Raw genomic sequence first — 18,563 nt, forward strand, 5'->3', positions numbered from 1 at the left:
TGCAGGGGTCTTCTCTGCATGGTACCACCAGGCTCAGTCTTGGACCATGCGCATTACTGTGACAATCATTCACCTGTGCTACTTTATGCACTTGCTTGTAACACCTTCATTACAGATAATGAGGTCCGCGAAAGGCACGCACAGCGGCGGGTAAGCGCCTCCTGTGTGTTGCTCGCTCACAAGACATTGGCATGGAGGAGGAGATTCTGCTAGATTTGATGTGCGTCCACATGCATCCACTGATGGTTTTATTGGCAAGCTGAGAGCTGTTTTGTTTTGTCATTATCCGTAGAAAAACTTGCTTGCAGTGTGCTCATTTGGTCGAATGCTTCTTGCTTTTCATAGTGCATCAAATACAGATGTACAAGTGAACAAGGTACTTGCACGCACACACGTCGTATCTGAAACTAGCCTGCCCTTTAATCAAACAGGAGTCGTTTGGATGAGCCCAGTTTTTGAACTGATCTCAAGCATTTTTTACACAGCTTTCATCTTGCATAGAGTTTAGTTGTTGATTTTTTTCACATATGTGATACATTTAAACCTGTATGTAATGAACCTCCATATAGTGAATTCCACGATATAACAAGGTTTTCCACTTCCCTATTGTAGCGCGTGTATTTGAGACCTCCATGTAACGAACGCCTAGCGGCGGTTGGCCTTGCTGTAATGAACTCGCTAGGCCGACTGTCTGTAAGCTTGTGCTGAGTTGCGTAATTTGGCTGAAAAGTAAAGCACGAACTGACAAGAGCGCATCTCTGTTGCTTGACAAGCCGGGTTGCGGAGCTCTGGGAAGCGGGTGACGTCACACCCCGTCTCTCTCCTGATGTGTGGTTTGTGGTGCACATAAAATTGGCAGGTGTCCACACACCTGAACGAGAGGGGAGGCACTGACAGCCAGGCGCTGAAGGCCGCCGGCGTTCGTTGCATTCACTGGCGTTGGCTTTGACAACGTTTGGCACTCCGATCATTTTAAGGAAAGGAAGTGCGCATAATGGCTCCCTGGGTCAGCGGGCTCGTGCTTATAGACCTCCTCCATGTTTGCAAACAAGCGAGGTGGCGCTGCAGTCGCTAGCGGGCTCACGGTAGGCAAGAGGCCAGGGAGTGGCGTCCAGTTGAGGTGGTGCAGCGCCGGTTTTCAAGGCTTTATTTATTTATTTATTTATTGATACTGCAGGCCAAAAAACTGGCCCTAGCAGGAGGGGCAATACAGTAAAAGGTGTGACAATGCAAAACAACAATAAACACTAACGAGAAATAATGCTGGGTGTAACAGTGTTACTCAAACAAGTACATTCTGGCACCAGCACAATAACTAACAAAACATGAAGAGCCGCACAGGTGAAATTACAAACAGGCGGGCAGTTTTTACTCAAAACAACAGAGCTGTCTTTGGGGAAAAAAAAGGCATCACGGGTGAAGAAATTAGGAAAACATAGTAGGTTGCAAACACTGCTTTATACCCGTGCCACACGGACAGATTTAATGCCGTTAAGTGCTTACTGCCTTAAGTTTTAATGGCATTCGTGTGGTGCCACATGCATAAATTTAATGGCATTAGCCTTACTGCCATTCGCGACCTACTGAGTTCGCCACAACTCATTTGCCCGTGCAATGTGTACTCTCGTTCCCATTCGACACGCAGAAAAGCATGCAGCTTTGTCAGTTACAACTGCCTAGCCCACTATAGAATGGTTAATTCTTAACTTTCAGCCAGATGAGGCACCTAAACCGCATTTTCGATGCGAAGAGCGCCATTTTAACCAGCCTTATTGACTGGTACTCTCGACTTATGTGCTGACATGCGAGTTTATGGCTACTTTTTCGACTTGTAAAGCAGGAACAGCCGTATTTTCTGCAAAATCGTTTTTACATTACATTTGAACACCATTCCCGATATATTCTGCTCATTAGGAATGTTTATATTAAGATGAAACTTTTGACTACCTTGCAAGCGTTATCGTCATCGTCACTTTCGATAATGGCATTAAAAGTGGACGTGTAGCACCAACTCCGAAAATAATGGCATTAACAAACTTAAGGCCTTAAGCATTTACTGTCATTTCTTTTGCGCGTGTGTCACGGGTATTAGTTTATAGAAGAAAAATGTTTTTCCAGCTCTTCTGCAAAGTTTTGTGATTGCAATACCTTGTCAGGTATGGAATTCCATTCGTGTATAGTACATGGAAAAAAACTATTCACTTGGGATTTTGTTTTAGAAAATATTTGCATCAGTGAAAGGTTATGTCTTGTCTGGCGTGAACATAGAGGTTTTAAGCAGTGAGGCCGCTGAAGTGCGCTTTTTCCATTTATAATGTTGTGTAAAAATTGTGTTTTCCAGCGTACTGATTTTATTTATAAGCATTATTAAAGACGGGGAATCCTGTCTTTTATATTTACCAAAGATGAATCTGATAGCCTTTCTTTGAACACGCTCTAAATTCATTATACAGTGGAACCTCGATTATACGTCCCCCGGTCATGTGACGACCCGCATTTTACGACGAATTTGTGCGGTCCCGGCAAAACCGCCATAGAGACAATGCATTAAAAACCTCGGTTATACGACGCAAATTTTAGAAGGACCCCGCTTCGTACGACGGCTGGCTCGTACCGTCCGTCAAAAAAGGTCGTCAGCAAACGCAGGCCGGGATGTACCGTATTTTCACGATTCTAAGCACCCCCCCCTATTTTCGGAAAAAAATTTCTGAAAAAAAAAACTTTGCATGCGAATCTAAGCACCCCCGTTTTTGCGCGGAAGAGAGCGTTGCCGAGGCCGCCAAGTGCAATTGCTCTCTTTTTCGTCGAGCCTGTGCAGTCGGAGTCCCAAGGAGGCGCGGCCTGCGTGTTGTTGTTGCGACTGAGAGAAGGATGAAAAGGAAAGCGCACGGGCCCGCCTACTGGCGTGAGCCAAGCCACCACCGCTGCCGAGGAGAGTTAAAAGATCAGAGGAAAGATAAAGAGAAAAGATAAGACGCGCGTGGCAGCAACAGATGCGTCCGCAGGAGCCGACGCTGATGAAAAAACAGATAAGCGGACGAGGCCGCGCTCGCCCAAGCGAGGACAGCGGCGTCCACGGCGCTTTTTGTAATGGAAGTAATGGATGCTTGTGCCCCACGATAAAACTTCCGACGAAGAGGAAGTGGACAACGATGCAGAGGTTTGCGCTCGCTCCCATTCCTAGTTACGCGGACGTGTTGCAGAGCGTGGACAACATCCGGCGCTTTGCTTGCGCGCGACGATGTTGGCGACCTACTGCCGGGGACGTGGCAGCCCTTGAAAGAAAGTTGATGCGCCGAGGTTGGGCAAAGGTGCAAAAAAAAAAAAATTACCGATTTTTTTTAAACGGTAATAAAGATTTTTTTGCAAATCTGTTTCAAACAAATGCTGGGTTTTGTCTTTTTTAATCTGATTGCCGTACTTGCCGCGGGCTTGAAGTCGGTCAACAGTTTTCGGCGAAAGGCCGAGCGCCACTGGCCGCATTCTTTGATTTTCGATTATACGACACCCGGATTATACGACGGTTTCGCGCGGTTTCGTATAATCGAGGTTCCACTGTATTCTTTTTAGTATGAGGATCCCATACAACTGCTGCATACTCCAATTTGGAACGGACAAATGTGTTCTATGCTAACATTTTGGTATTTACAGGTGCGTGTCTAATGTTGAATTCCGATGGCAGATCCAGATCAAGTTTTTCTGCTCTGGTGGGAGCAAATCTATTCCAGTGGCGATCAAGATTTGCTCCACCGAAATTGGCCGATTAGGTAACCGCGTGACGGGTGCTTGCGTCTACTTCCTCTCAGGACTGGGCGCTTCCCGTCTGCAGGGGATCATCGGGTAGCCATGGCTGGGTGGTCCATTTCAGCACAAAACGCTCAGGTCGTCTGTATCCCCCGGAAGAGCTTTTCCTGCACTAAGCGCTTCCATTTGCAAACTAGGAGGCAGTGTACTCCGCCGGAGTGGGGTTTGTGATCCGGCCGAGCGCTATGCCATTGGAATTCAACGCAAGTTTCCTTTTCAGGAACCACAACTTGCGCAACGCTGCTGAACATGTAATGGAAATATGGTTTGACCTAGAGAGTTTATTATTGAATGTGACACCCAAGTACTTGTATTTTTCAACCTCAGATATTATTGTGTTGTTAAGTACATAAGAAAATACACTAGGTTCTTTTTTCCGTGTGACTCGCAACCAAACTGTTTTGTTTACATTGATTTCCATGCTCCAAAGTTCACACCAATCACGGATAACATTAACTGATTGCTGTAAGTATTTCAGCCAGGACTGCAGCTTGGGCATGTTGGTTACTCATTTGTGACGGAACAGCGCAAAACACCGGGACAAGAGACAGCGCTTGTCTCTTGTCCCGGTGTTTTGCACTGTTCCGTCACAAATGTAAGTATTTTTTGTCGTTCCTGGAAACAATTTTTCTAAAAATGACACAGTCATCTGCAAATAAATTAACATGGACATCATCAGGAATTACGTCGACTATATATCATTAATACAGATGAAAAATAAAAGTGGTCCTAATACGCTGCCTTGCGATACACCAGAAGTTACCTGACGGATATTGGAAGAACATTTGTTTATTTCTACGAATTGCTGCCTGTGACGGAGATAGGCCTGGATCCATGTTATAATATTAAGGCGGAAGCCTTTAATGCCTCATCGTTGTAAGCAGGAGTTGTCGACAGAAATGTCACACTTTTCAATTGGTCAAAATGGTCATGACGTCACAGTGTGCGAATTTCAAACGCGGCCAATTGTACTTTGGCTAGTAGCCATGCAACCAATTAAAGGTATGGTATAGTGATGCTCTAAGTAAATGGGACTGTGTTAGTCCCACTTACTTCAATTAACCAATTAACCTAATGAGGACAGAAATGTCGCGCTTTTCAATTGGTCGAAATGGTCATGACGTCAGAGTGCGCGAATTTCAAACGCGGCCAATTGTACGTTGGCTAGTAACCATGCAACCAAATAAAGGGATGGTATAGTGATGCTCTAAGTAAGTGGGACTGTGTTAGTCCCACTTACTTCAATTAACCAATTAACCTAATGGGGACAGAAATGTCACGCTTTTCAATTGGTCGAAATGGTCATGATGTCAGAGTGCGCGAATTTCAAACGCGGCCAATTGTATGTTGGCTAGTAACCATGCAACCAATTAAAGGGATGGTGTAGTGATACTCCAAGTAAGTGGGACTGCATTAGTCCCATTTACCCATTAACCAATTAACCTAATTAACCTTTCTAGTCGGACCAGAAGGATAAATAAAACAGAGTAGGAAATGTGTCGAGTTGGGGAATCGAACCAGGGTCTCCGGAGTGCGAGACGAGCACGCTATCCACTCCGCCATGCCAGCTCGATGGTTTGGAATGAACAAAGGCGCGTCTAGTGAATACGGTGTGTTCGTTCACTCCCGTCTTCCTTCCTTCTCTTACGGCGAGGTTCAGGTGTCCACCGAGATATGCGAGACAGATACATTTCCTTTCCTCAAAAACTAATTTGCCGACGAGCAAGGTGTAGAGCCGAACGGGCGATGACGTTCTGTGGACTCCCTGGCACAAGACGCTGTCACATTCCACTCTTAGAGGCGAAGCTTAACGTTTTAATCACATGAGTGACACAAGCAGCAACACAGCGCTTAAGGCTTCCGCTTCACCACACTTTAAAAGTGCCCCCCTGAATTTTTGTAGGAAGACCAATGCGCTCCAGTTTGTGAAGTAATTTTCCATGGGGAACCTTATTGAACGCTTTACTAAAATCAAAAAAGAGCATATCGACTTGCCCGGACGCGTCAAGCATCTGAGAGATTTCATGAACAACTGACTCAAGTTGGGTTGTTGTTGATTGTCCCTTTCGAAACCCATGTTGTCATGGAGAGAGGACATTATGGTCTGTCAAAAACTGACGAATAAAGCCTGCGACAATGTGCTCTAATAATTTACTGCAAGTGTTTGTTATAGAAATGGGACGATAATTGGATACTGTCAGATGGTCACCATTTTTATGAATTGGAACAACTCTTGCGGTATGCCAGTTAGATGGCATTTCTCCTAATTGAAATGATAATTTAAAAAAGTCAGTTAAAAAACGCATACAGTAATACCTCGTTAATTCGAACTCGGTTTATTCGAAATCCCGTGTAATTCGAAGGTTTTCGGCGGTCCCAACAGTTTCCATGCAAAATTTGCCGGATAATTTGAACAGCCAGCGCGCCCCTCTCCGGATAATACGTAGGTTTAAACCATGGCCTCCGTGATTCGCGAAAAGAAAAATGCGTTGCCAGTCTCTGAGGCCAGTATAGTTGAGTTGCCAGAGTGGCAGCCAGGCGGCACTGTAAATCAATTTTCGGTTTCCGGTGGTTTGTTGTGCCTCAGCGATCTGCACAGTCGACTACCAGTCTCGGAGGCTAGCTTTAGTTGACAAAGCAACAACCAAGTGCCGCTAGGTCACAATTTTTCTGGCTCCGTTTCCGTTGTTTGTCTAGCTAGTGGCAGACGCTGTTCGTAGTGTTTTGATTGTTCGGTGCTGCGATCAAACGTGTTCTGTGGTCAGGCGCGTTTATACTCCGACGTAGCGAGCGCTCGCACGCCACGGCTATGACCGCGGACGTGTCCGGCGGCTTCGGCGCACTCTGACCGCACCGTGGAGCATGTCTCTATTTCGCGCCGAGCGCGCCGAAGCCGCCCACCCTGAATGCACTGCGCACGCCTCCCGCGCCACTCCTCCCCTCTACTCCCTTCGCCTCCTCTCCCAGGCGGCGTGTCGAATGAAGAACGTTCTGCGCTCGCTGGAGCTCCGCTCCAAGCAGTGCCCCCAATCAAAGGTTGGCAGAAGAGCGAGCGTACCCGTAGCCACAAGTAGCAGTCGCGTCGGAGCGCCTGGCGTAGCGTCGCCGATCTGACGTATCCGACCACAACTGGCTCTCGCCCGCGCGCCGAGAACATCGGAGTATGTACGCACCCTGCGCCGAGCAGTCGTGCATCGATGACTACTTCAAGTGACCGTTTTTCAGGCAAAATAAAGGTGCAGTGTTGATGCAGCCATGTTTCGTACGTTTATTTTCTAATTTTTCGTCGATTTTTGATAATTCGAAAACCCGGTTAATTCGATGATTTTTCGCGGTCCGACGGACTTCGAATTAACGAGGTTCTACTGTATCTGTTCCGCATACATACGTAAAAAAGCATTTGGTAGATTATCCGGCTTGTAGGCGCGTTTTGAGTTTCTGAGAATCGTAGCAATGGTTGATGCTTTCAACTTAGTATTGCTCGAAGTACACGGGCTCGCGTTGGCCATGTACGGCGTATTTTGCCACAGTGTATTGTATTATGGCTAGAAAGCGTTTCTCCCGTTGGTTTCTACCGTAGGCATTGAATAAAAGAAGTTTTTGACACTCTGCACTGGGCAGAACGATTTTACCTCGGGACAGTAGTGAGGGAAGCACTGGCGTTTTTTCGGCACAGCCGATGTGCACTCACCGTCTGTTGACACGTGTCGCGCAGTGCGAAAAGTGGGGACAGCGTCGATCGTGTCCCCGATCTCATCTGTCTCGCGTAACCGTTGTTTTTAGCCGTCATATCAGGCACCAGCCAGGCTGACTTCTCCCCTTCTTAAACTGGTCAATTTGGTGAAACGTTTGGATTCCTGAAATTCTTTCCTAGCCCCAGCTGGGTCTTCTGTTTGGTGACGAAAAATTGCAGCAAAATGTTCAGTAGAAATTCATAAAGTTACAGTTTTTACATCATTGTTCGTCAAAAATTGTGAGGGGTTTCGTTGGTCCTGGCACGTCGCGAACTCTGTGGGTTTCCGGCGACATCACTGCGAAGAGGGATCAGAGGTTTCGTTGATTGCGCTGCCGCATTTCTTTGGCCAAAGCGAAGAGGCCATTCCCCCCTTCGTAAATTTGGAACGAATGGAAATAGAATGATTCTATTTGTCGCCAACGATTCCAGAGACGTTGAGGAGTGCAATAAATCTCTCCATTTTTTTCCTACAGGAGCAGTAGTATATGTTAGTTATTTTTATAAGAAAAATTTTCATGTGACTATGCATGCATAAGTACTGAGAATCTAAAAAAAAAAAAGTAATATCACCATCATAGAGAACAGGGCTTTGGGAACATGCTGGCATAAACAATTTCCGCACTTTCAAGACCAAGGGTGACTTGACGAGGGTGTTAATTATAATTACCCTAGAACTTTACCAGGTATAGCTGAAAATAAAACGCATGACTCCAATGAGCAGAGGAATGTCATATTTGCGCCAAGTTGCACACCGCTCGCTCCTCGTGCATGCGGTTGTGCAAGAACGGCGAGACTGTGGGCAGTGTAGCTCACACAACAGTACTATGTGGCTACACGCAGAGGTTGCCAGGTGTTTTTTTCTATGACATTTGCGTGGGAGAAAACATCGTGGCGGTGTGACGCACGGCTGGAGATATACACGGAGCGAAGAAGCGGCGGCGTGCTGCCGCGTATCCCTCGATGCGAAAGCAGTTACAATCAACAGGTGGCAAATACCACTGAGGAATTAGGTCTGTGCGCTGACTCTTCTGTTAAAATCACGAAAGTGTTCACCTCAGCACCAATGTACTTGCTTTAGCATGCGCGCAGAAGTATCTATAAAGATTTGCGTGCTTGAATGCATGCCACCACGTACCTTTGGACGCCTGCTCAGCAGCCGCGGACGCCACCGGCTGCAGTTGTCCTGGACACATTCGCTTTTCATGGTAGTGTTTGTTTTCAACACTTCCGTGGCCCAGTCACTCGGCCATGGTGGCAGGCTTTCTGCACTTCAGCCACCGCTTCACCCTCTGGCGACTTGCAGGCGTAAAAACACTCCATACATTCCGAACATACGCAAGCCGCGGCAGAGGTGACAGCCATGCTATGAGACATCGAATAATGGGGTTTCCTGTAAACATTTTCAAGCTGATTTCACCTACATTTATTTCTTATTTTGGTTTCCGTTCTCGCGAAAACTGCATGTAACGAAAACCTGGGTGTAATGAAAAATTCCTGACTTTTTTCAACTTCATTATATACATGTTTAACTGTATATCCCGAAACAAAAAAAGAAGAAAGCATCACGCAGTAAGGAAGGGATGTCAAAAAAATGAATCATTCATTAGCTAGCCATCATCTGGCGGCGTGTAGACCTTTGCGAAGTACAGTGGCATACACACCTGTCATAGAGAACTGATGCTTCCTTGTGCAGCATACCTCAGAAATCAGTTGTGCACAATTGCCTTGATACCGGGAAATTACCCTGTATACTTGCATAATGAAACCACATTTTTAAGCATGAAATGCTCTTAGCTCCCCTTGTCGGCAGTGTGGTGAGGTCACGCCGAGACCGAGAGCCAACATCCGGGCTCTGAATCCCACTCATCCGGGCACTGAATTCCACTCATCCGGGCACTGAATTCCACTCATCCGGGCGCTGAATTCCACTCATCCGGGCACTGAATTCCACTCATCCAGGCACTGAATTCCACTCATCCGGGCACTGAATTCCACTCATCCGGGCGCTGAATTCCACTCATCGGGGCACTGAATTCCACTCATCCGGGCACTGAATTCCACTCATCCGGGCGCTGAATTCCACTCATCCGGGCACTGAATTCCACTCATCCAGGCACTGAATTCCACTCATCCGGGCACTGAATTCCACTCATCCGGGCGCTGAATTCCACTCATCGGGGCACTGAATTCCACTCATCCGGGCACTGAATTCCACTCATCCGGGCGCTGAATTCCACTCATCCGGGCGCTGAATTCCACTCATCCGGGCACTGAATTCCACTCATCCGGGCACTGAATTCCACTCATCCGGGCGCTGAATTCCACTCATCCGGGCACTGAATTCCACTCATCCGGGCACTGAATTCCACTCATCCGGGCACTGAATTCCACTCATCCGGGCGCTGAATTCCACTCATCCGGGCACTGAATTCCACTCATCCAGGCACTGAATTCCACTCATCCGGGCACTGAATTCCACTCATCCGGGCGCTGAATTCCACTCATCGGGGCACTGAATTCCACTCATCCGGGCACTGAATTCCACTCATCCGGGCACTGAATTCCACTCATCCGGGCAATGAATTCCACTCATCCGGGCACTGAATTCCACTCATCCGGGCACTGAATTCCACTCATCCGGGCACTGAATCCCACTCATCCGGGCACTGAATTCCACTCATCTGGGCACTGAATTCCACTCATCCGGGCACTGAATCCCACTCATCCGGGCACTGAATTCCACTCATCCGGGCACTGAATCCCACTCATCCGGGCACTGAATCCCACTCATCCGGGCACTGAATTCCACTCATCCGGGCAATGAATTTCACTCATCCGGGCGCTGAATTCCACTCATCCGGGCGCTGAATTCCACTCATCCGGGCGCTGAATTCCACTCATCCGGGCACTGAATTCCACTCATCCGGGCGCTGAATTCCACTCATCCGGGCACTGAATTCCACTCATCCGGGCACTGAATCCCACTCATCCGGGCACTGAATCCGGGCACTGAATCCCACTCATCCGGGCACTGAATCCCACTCATCCGGGCACTGAATCCCACTCATCTGGGCACTGAATCCCACTCATCTGGGCACTGAATCCCACTCATCTGGGCACTGAATCCCACTCATCCGGGCACTGAATCCCACTCATCCGGGCACTGAATCCCACTCATCCGGGCTCTGAAACGAGAACATCCGGGCACCGTACGAGATTTAACGAGTTTCAACGAGACTCTCTAAGCCCTCCTACGGGACCGGCATACAAGCGCCGGTTGCTCTCCAAACGAGTCACAAAAAATAACTGCTGCCAGTGTCTTCTCAGTGTTCATCAAGATATCACTCGAGCTGTGCATTTGATAATGCACGGAATTATAATTTCCGATTTCTAATAACGCGTGCGAAAAGCACATAAATGCCATGATACACTTCATTGTCATACGTGATCTGTTAGGGGCTTCGCGCATCGAAGCAAAGGCGCACAGGGGCCCGGGGGAGGAGCTTCGTGTCGTCTGCTACCGCGCTGGTGCGCACCTCGCTTGCACCTCGCTTGAGGTGCACGCAGCGCTGTAGCAGACAACACGAAGCTCCTGCCCCGGGCCCCTGTGCGCCTGCGCGGCTTTGCTTCGATGCGCAAACGAGCCGGATCCGCTGGCGCTCCGCGGAGCTGTGTTCGCACTTAGAGTGGACCACCCTGTACATTCTTGTCAGGCCTGCGTCTCGTCGTGCCCGCGTACACAGCTGCTTAAGCCGAGCAATGGAGCCTGACGAAAGGAGAGGTACGAAGCGCCTTGCGGAAAGCGATCGCTTTGCGACTGATACGCCACAGCAGAAGAATGCTCGCCCCTGCCGACAACGCCATGAAGACGCTGAGCGCGCTGCCCTGTTGGAAGAAGAAAAGCGGTTCAAGGCGGCAGCACGACAGGCAGCAAAAGACGCCAGAGAGACACGGCGCACTGCCCAGCTAGAAGAACAGCGCCTGAAGGAGGCCCGTAAACTTTTCATGCTTACTCTACTCTCGGTTACGGGAGAGGCAGAGATTTTTTTTTTTCCAGAAAAGTTGACATCAATTTGAGGAGAAGGTTCATTACGTGAGAAAAAAAGTGTCAACAATTTTTTGGGGCAGAGTTGAAATTTCATATCATACGTCCGCCCGTCCGTCATCAACAGAAGCATGTAGTCAGGCACGTGCGCATTGCAGGTGTTTAGCATCGTTTACTTTGTGTGCTGTGTCATGGCGTGATTGCCCGGCAAATTGCGGTGAGAACATGCTGAACACCGGCCGTGAAGGTCAGGTATGCAAGGTTTTATGCAAGGATGGTTACGAGCAGCGGGGGGGGTCAGAACACCCCCCAAAATTTTCTGCATTCCCCCTCCTTTCGGCCTTTGTTTTGCCCGTGCTGTTCACGCCGCATCAATATATTAAGCTGTACAAATGTAAACAAGACAAGTGTCGGTTTGTTGAGAGAAATAGTTCCTGGGAAGCGGAAGTTATTGCAGAAGACAGCCAGCCTGCTTTGTTATTGCACAACGTATGGCACTCCTTTTAAACTGTAGGCACCGTTCACCCAGTAAAGCATAGCTTTTCATGTCAGCCTACTTTTTCTTCCTTTGCACTGTCCTCAAATGACCGTAAACTGTCGTGAAAATAAAAAGTGAATTTCTTTTAAAGTGCCTCTGTGCACGGGCGCAGGTTGACAGGCATGGGGTAGAAGTTTTGACAAATGCCATTCATTCGCAGTTGCTGGCTTTGTTGTAGAGCAGAAGCTTTTGTGTTGTTGTATACTGTGTGGAAATATTTCAAATGTCCGCGATTTTTTTGTACGAATATATTTTTGTGAGAAAATAAATGTTCCTTACGAATCAAGTCCTCGGAGTAGTGTGTGCACTTGTATTATCTAGATATTACAGTGAACGAAACAACTAACTCTCCAGCTTGGTTACAGCAGAAAAAGTGACTACGATATTTTGGGCGCAGGTTTTCTTTCTTTTTATTTTTTTACTGGTAGCGGATAACACCCCCCGAAAAATTTTCTGGCTACACCACTGGTTACGAGTGTGCCCGGCTGAAGCTGCGTGAGAAAAAGAGCTAGCCAAATGTGCACCAGCAGAGTTGGCTCTGGCCCTGCAGACTGTTGCCTCCTTGAAATGCCTCCTCACAGCCATGTTTTCTGTACAGCGCAGCTTGCTAGTAGACGGAGCAGTGTGTCAAACCGGAAACGGCGGCCGAGTAATTATGGGGGGACTTTCGTGCAGCGAGCAAAATTTGCTCTGGATGCAGACAACATAGTCTTGTTAGCAGAGGTGTAGGACATCTGTGGGGCTGACAAGCGTGGGTTGCGTTTCAGCTGGGAAGCGTCATGTCATTGAATGACCTTTCAATAAACAGCATGTGTTGAAATGAGGAACACAGGAAGAGACGACAGGGCAGAAGCGCTATTGTCTCTCTTGTTTCTTCCTGTGTTGGTCATTTTCAGCGCAGGCTATTTAGATAGTGTACCAAATAACCCGTCGTAAAGCCTTACTATGTCATTTGAACGAGAACCGGACTATTTAAAGCACTAGTGAAGAGCACCTTTCGTTACCACCGAAAAAATTAGTTTTTGGTACGTTTCAGGCATTATTTTTTCCCGCTATGAGGGACACCGTAGTGAAGGGCTCCGGAAGTTTCGACCACCTGGGGTTCTTTAGCGTGCACTGACATCGCCTCTAGAATTTCGGCCGCCATGGCCGGGATCGAACCCACGCCTCTCTGGGTCAGCAGCCGAGCACCACAACCACTGAGCCACCACAACGGCTTTAATGCAAGCAGTAAAATATTAGTTTTTGCAGCAATTAGAATTGTATCGCTCTGGTTTAAAGGCGCATTAATTTTATACTCTCCATCACAGAAGACAGAAATGCCAATGGTATCAGTGTTGCCAGAGCGTCACAAAACTGCGACAGCAAATTGTACAAAAGGCAGTGTCTTTCAAGAAAACGTAACGCACAAATCTATGCAGTAGCGATTGCAATCAGAATGTTACTGAGAGAGGCAGTCGAGCACAGCAATGGGACATCCTGCCAGTAACGAAGGAGGAAGTAAAGAAAGCCTTAGGAGCAATGCAAAAAGGGAAAGCAGCTGGTGGGGATCACGTAACAGCAGATTTGCTGAAGGACGGAGGAGAGATTGTGCTACAAAAGCTAGCCACCCTGTATACGCAATGCCTTGTGACCTCGAGCGTACCAGAAGCTTGGAAGGACGCTAGCCTTGTCTTAATTCGTAAGAAAGGAGACGTCAAGGACTTGGAGAATTACAGACCGATCAGCTCATTGTCTGTTGCCTACAAGGTATTTACTAAGGTAATCGCTAATAGGGTCAGGACAACCTTAGACTTCAGTCAATCAAATGCTCAGGCAGGCTTTCGTAAAGGATACTTGACAATATACCATATTCATACTATCAATCAGGTGACAGAGAAATTAGCAGAATATAACCAACCCCTATACAGGGTGTCCCAGCTAACTTGGACCAAGATTTTAACTTAATTGTTCTTCAGAACTGAAATTGCGTGGATGTTGTTAGGGGTTATCTAAAGTTGCAGTACAATTTTTTGCTTGACCTACTTAAATAATTGCTCGAGATAAATTAATTAACTTTTTAAATATAGCTTGAAACGTTCAGGCACCAACAGGAAAGTTGTGGAGCTCCACAAATATTGTGCAGCCCGGGCACTTCCAACGAGATAGACTTAGCGTGGTCGTTTTTATTCGGGAAAAACGAGCGCAGTTAAAAAATACCACGTGACAGCTCGCTTTGTGTGTCCGATTGCGCCGCATTTACAGCGCCTGTGCTTTTTGAAAACATCGCCCGCGCTGTGCCTTCTCTTCGCTTACGAGAAAGGGCTTCGACCTTTGCTTGGCTCTGACAGCGGGTGGTGATGGTCAGCAGCCAATGTCGCTGAAGAGTGCAATTATCGCCGCAGAAACAGGAGCCACGCTTTCTTTCAACTGGCGCTTATCTTGGAACCAAGCGCTACGCCAAGCCCTGTCTTGGGCGCCACGAAAGGAGCGGAGCGAACAATGTTTTTCACAAAGCACGAATGGGGGTGCTGTAAATGCGGCGCATTCGGGCGCATAGAATGCGCTGTCGCGTGGTATTTTTTAAACTCCGCAGGCTTTCATTTTTCTCGAATAAAAACGACCACGCTAAGTCTGTCTCGTTGGAAGTGCCTGCGTTGGACAATATTTGTGGAGCTCCACAACTTTCCTATTGACGTCTGAACGTTTCAAGCTATACTTAAAAAGTTAATCAATTTATCTCGAATAATTATTCAAGTAGGTCAAGCAAAAAAATGGTGCTGTAACTTTAGATAAATCCTAACAACATCCATACAATTTCAGTTCTGAAGAACACTTAGGTTTTTTTAAAATTGTGGTCCAAGTTAGCTGAGACACCCTGTATATAGCCTTCATTGATTACTAGAAAGCATATGACTCAGTGGAAACCTCAGCTGTCATGCAGGCATTGCGGAATCAGGGCGTGTTATGTGAAAATATTGGAAGATATTTATAATGACTGCACAGCTACCATAGTGCTCCATAAAGTCAGCAATAAAATTCTATTACGGAAAGTTGTCACGCAGGGAGACTCGATCTCGCCAGTGCTCTTCACTGCCTGTTTACAGGAGGTATTCCGGGGCCTAAAATGGGAACAGTTGGGGATAAGAGTTAGTGGAGAATACCTGAGTAATTTTCGATTCGCTGATGACATTGCCTTGCTAAGCCACTCAGGACAAGAACTGCAAAGCATGATCAATGAGTTGGACAGGCAGAGCAGAACGGTGGGGCTGAAGATTAACATGCAAAAAACCAAATTAATATTCAACATTCTAACAAGAGAGCAGCAGTTAGCAATTGGTAGCGAGGTGCTGGAAGTAGTGACCGCTGATCTGGATCGTGAGAGGGAAATAACTATAGAAGAATAAGAATGGGGTGGAGCGCATATGGCAGGCCGAAGAAGAGGCGCAGGAAAAGCCTGTGGAATAAGTAAAAAAAAAATGGCACGGCTAAAAGATAATGGAATTAAAAGTATTAAAACTGATAAAGACAAAAAACTGGAGAAGCCAGTGAGAATGAAGACAAGAAGGGAACGCTGGTCACGTAAATGAAATTGAACAGACAACAGATCCTAAAAGGGAGCAATGAAGTATGAAAACATGATGGCGATAAAACCTATGATGAGATAACAGAGAAGTTTTTGCAGAAAATTTTAAGATGGGAAACATTGTTAAAAGTGGACGCGAACAAAACATCACAGGTTAAAACCAAAAGAATGCGCATAGAGGCAGAGGCATAATGTCGTACCAACTAGCCCCTCACTGCACTCTTCTAGGCGGCAGAGAGGAATGAACACTCTTTCTCAATGATCTTTTGGGTCAGTTGACTCTTTGCCAGAATTTCTGTGTCCTTCGGGGAGACGCGTCGGCAGTCGCAGCAGTGGATGGACAAATTACCGGGCCTTTTATCCTTAGCTTTATGCTCTAGTAACCGTTTGTTTGGCCGATGAGCATGCTGCCCAATGCTTAGTTGTATAGGGCAAGAGCTCCACGGAGAAGAGTACTCGCAACAGACGTAATGTTAATATCTAAAAACTGCAACGAACCCTGTGAAGGCAGTTCGTCTGTAAACCCGTTCTGCTCAAAGCTCTCTAAACCACCAAACCAGTGTACGTCAAATCGTTAACAACAATCATCAACTTTCAGCACAGCCTTCCCATTGAAACTTTGTTCAAGGGTGCAGTCTAAAAAAGGCTAAAAACAAAGGACAGGGCCAAGCAGGATCCATTGCAGACCCCTTGTTTCTGATGATAAAATCAAGAGATGACGATAAAACTCAAGAACACGCATAAAATCGCAGACTGATAGACCGCATGAGTTGTGAAAATTTAAAACCCCGTTTTTCTCGATTGCATCCCTAACTGCAACAAACAGACTATCATGGGGCTATCATAAAACTATCATAAAACAAATCCTCCACATCTACAGAGAACATATATCCAACAGAAGAATTACCCTCGAGGAAACCCACCACATATTTCGAGTTCTTGGTTGAGAATGAGTCTTGAACCTGCAGTGAATTGAGGTGCTTCTGAAGGTACTTGCTCAGAACATGCTGCCAAGTAACCTTTTCATTAACCACTGACCTTATGGGTTTTTGCCGTGAAAAACATAGTAATATCATAGCACCTAGCGTCAACAATAGCATTCGCTATTAGGTGCTTTAGAAGCACCTTCTTCATAAGACCAAGAATGCCATGTTAGGGAAGAAGAGGTTGGCGGGAAAGAAGTGGAAATGACCGTGCATTTGCGGGTGTTAAGGGGTGGAGGCACAAATTTTGCAGAGTGTGTGAGCCACGGCTGAATGAGATAAGGGTCCCGGGCAGAGGTCGCAATAAATTGGCACGTGAGCTGTTGGAAGCTTCTTGTCACATCCCGAGAGATAGTTGCGTCCGTCAAGCTAGTGAAGGTGGAAATCAAATTTTTTGAATGAATTAATTTTTCGTGGCTTGCCATTGTTTGTTATGGAGTACTGCATATACCTTGTGTTCAAGTTTTCCTTACATATTTGCTGGCCTGGCTGGAAATAAAGACAGATGAGAGTTAGCACGTGTCCTTATCTTTTTAGGCCTTTTTGCGAGTGCCTTTTTTCAGCACTGTTATTTCACTCAAAAAAGAAAAATAGCAAACTCTACCTCAAACAGTCAAGTTAAATTTGTATAAGTCTATTCTGTTTTAGTATCCTCAGAAATTATTTCCTCAGTTTGGTTGCTGCTTCCAATTCCTTTTCTGAGTAAAGGATTTGTTCATCCTGCCTCGTTCCTGTATTGGCTTCTCTTCTGAAGCTCAGATTGATACGTTCGTGATCACTGCCTTGACGCCTGAAGCCATTACCCCTAGCCTATCGTGCATCCTATGTGACATAGTAGATCGCCGAGTGCACTGCTGTCGCATACAGCTAAAACATGCTTCCGATATCTGTGCACCCATCTCTCCTCCGGGGTCCTCTTTGGCATGAGCGCAGGTATGCAAAGCCCAAGAGTGTTTGCTTTTGGCCATAAGTGTTCCTTGCATTCTTGCTTGGCCCTCTGCCAATTCGTACTTTTATGAATTAATGCCCCAATTCCTGTCCCCAAGGTGTGCCTCCTCCCACCTTGCACGTTTCGTTCACAAAATCAAAGCCACGCCACGGACTGGCATCGATGGTGCGTGGAAGCATTTGTTTGCTCCTTTTCGGGACCTCCCATCTGACTCACATGTTGTCCCCGGAACATCATGGCAGAAAGCATCGATGGTCGTGTGCATTTTCAGGGAGACAACTGCTTTCTTCCAGGTAGCGACTCGGTGGCGCTTTGGTTTTAATTGAACAACTAGGGTGATAACTGCTGCCGCAATGCTCGCGAAATTATTCCTCTTCCTAAGCTTGAAATAAAGCGCCTCCATTTTATTTTTCATCTCTGAGTTTTATATATTCGTATTGGTGTCTGTTCATTTTAAACACTCATTTTTCATGGTCCGCAAAATAAAGACCCGCGCCGATGGTATCGGGTTCACGCCGCAACATACAGACGTGAGCACTCAGGTGGTCCTCTGCCAAGCAAACAGTGTGAAGTTGGGCACCATGTCTGACAGCCCGAGCAAGGAACGCCCTCAACACAGCTCTGTGATTTGATGTGCTCCAGCACTGCTGGGGCTCAGCTTGCTGAATTGAAATTGGTGGTCAAAAGTGAGACCGTCGTGAACCATCCCAGCTTTTGGCATTTGGCAAAGCCCTGCTTACCTTAGCATTGCAACATGCATTCATTTTTCTGACTTTCCCTCCATGTCACATGCCTTGTCTTTCTTTTTTCTTTTGTGAGGCAAGGCGCCTCAGTTTTGCAGACCAGGTCGCAATGCGGCGGCAACGATTTTGCACCCCCTCGTGGGGGCAGTTGACCGCTCGCGACGCTGGGGGGCGGTCAAGGCTACGCCGCCCCCTCCCCG

General features: G+C 47.0%; 1 protein-coding gene across 3 annotated transcripts in view; it reads left to right on the top strand.

The window, feature by feature from the left end:
- Positions 1-18,563, top strand: part of PAPLA1 (Phosphatidic Acid Phospholipase A1) — a 106,363-nt gene that overhangs the window by 78,901 nt on the left and 8,899 nt on the right. The window lies entirely within an intron of this gene.

This window comes from Amblyomma mixtum, chromosome 3 (genome assembly GCF_055824585.1).
Source record: "Amblyomma mixtum isolate Tamu chromosome 3, ASM5582458v1, whole genome shotgun sequence".
NCBI lineage: Eukaryota > Metazoa > Arthropoda > Arachnida > Ixodida > Ixodidae > Amblyomma > Amblyomma mixtum.